Source organism: Podarcis gaigeae (assembly GCF_964106915.1).
Source record: "Podarcis gaigeae genome assembly, chromosome: 7".
In the NCBI taxonomy this organism is placed as follows: domain Eukaryota; kingdom Metazoa; phylum Chordata; class Lepidosauria; order Squamata; family Lacertidae; genus Podarcis; species Podarcis gaigeae.
In genome coordinates this window covers 23,489,762-23,491,797 of record NC_139683.1, presented here as the reverse complement: position 1 = coordinate 23,491,797, position 2,036 = coordinate 23,489,762, and positions in this window count along the sequence as shown.

The window sequence follows — 2,036 nt, the reverse complement described above, 5'->3', positions numbered from 1 at the left end:
TCTAGGAATTGGGAAGTACAGTGAAAGACGCTTACAATAAAATTGGAGTAAATCCAATACAGTGGTACCTCGGGTTAAGAACTTAATTGGTTCTGGAGGTCTGTTCTTAACCTGAAACCATTCTTAACCTGAGGTACCACTTTAGCTAATGCCGCCGCCACGCAATTTCTGTTCTTATCCTGAGGTAAATTTCTTAACCCAAGGTACCACTGTAGCTTGGGTTACATACACTTCAGCTTACAGACTCCTCTAACCCAGAAATAGTACCTCAGGTTAAGAACTTTGCTTCAGGATGAGAACAGAAATCGTCCTCTGGCGGCGCGGCACCAGCAGGAGGCCCCATTAGCTAAAGTGGTGCTTCAGGTTAAGAACAGTTTCAGATTAAGAACAGACCTCTGGAACGAATTAAGTACTTAACGCGAGGTACCACTGTATTTCTGGGTTAGCCGAGTCTGTAACATGAAGCGTCTGTAACCCGAGGTACCACTGTACTGTAACTCAGTGCATAATGGAGCCTGAACAGACAGGCTTTGCCTTATTGTTGCTTTATATGCCTTGCACCCAACACTTCCCTGCACAGGAGATGAGTCAGGCCTGGTGGGCAGCTTTGACCTGCGTTCCTGGCCTTATCACTGCATGCAGGGAGTCAAAGCAGTGTTTGCTGTACTATTACCTCCTTCATTTTCACAATGTGGAGATATGGGGTGTCAGTCGTGGTCAACAGGAGGCTTATCTATGGCTTGACGACTCAGTGTTATGTTGTAGCTTGACTACAGAGACATGGGCTATCAACAAGCACACTCCTCGTCAACATTTCTGCACAATTCAACCTTTTTACCCCACAAGCAGGCAGACAACCCACACCAGCCAGCACAGCAAAACAGTTTGCCCAGGAAATCCTCATGTATCTTGAAATTCGGTTTTGATAGGAGGTGTGAGTCCACTGAGCCAGCTGAAGTGAGGAGTTTTCTGGAGATGGGTATTATATTTGGTAGCCCAAAGCTTAGTTTAGAATTTGCACCCCACCCCTCAGTTCCTTCTTTGCAATGGTCAAGAGCATTGTGAAACAACAAACATGCCAAGCCTAGCTGTTTGGATTGGAGAGAATTCTTGTGGACCTTGAAGGAAACTGTTTCTCAGTCAAGGAAGCTCATTTTGCAGCCCAGGGACACATATGTATCAACTCCAGTTCTTTATTCAGATTGCCCATTCAGTCCAGTTTTGAACTTTTATGGGAATAAGGAACTGGAAACAAGTACTCAGTTTCAGCCTGGGAGATATTCTCATCTGCTTTTTTGGATTGCAGCCTCAGCCCATGATAAAGTAGGGACAGTAGAATGATTTGTCAGGATCTTAAAAAAAATGTAAAAGGTAAAGGACTCCTAGATGGTTAAGTCCAGTCAAAGGTGACTATGGGGTTGTGTCGCTCATCTCGCTTTCAGGCTGAGGAAGCCGGTGTTTGTCCACAGACAGCTTTCTGGGTCATGTGGCCATGACTAAACCGCTTCTGGCACAATGAAACACTGTGACGGAAGCCAGAACACATAGAAACACCGTTTACCTTCCTGCTGCAGCGGTACCTATTTATCTACTTGCTCTGGTGTGCTTTCGAACTGCTAGGTTGGCAGGAGCTGGGGCAGAGCAACGAGAGCTCACCCCATCACAGGGATTTGAACCACTGACCTTCCGATCGGCAAGCCCAAGTGGCTCAGAAAGCTCCCCTTCACCTTTTCTTTATCAAAATAGTGAGTGTGTGTGTATCGGTTGAAGCAACATTTCTGCAATAAACACCACTTGCCTACTGGAGCTTTCTTTAACACCTATACAAATAGGACTGGGGCAGAATTGAGTAAAAACTGAATCACTTAACCAACTGCATTTCACATTCATGTTTACATCCTTCTAGCCCCTTGTGCCCCTGTGCCATCCCAACCAGAACCCTATGGGTGCATGTCCTCAGGATGCTCTAATGCCAGGGTTAAAGTGTTCCTGTAGTCACCACCCTGCTGGGGCTGGGTGGCCACACAGTTAATTGC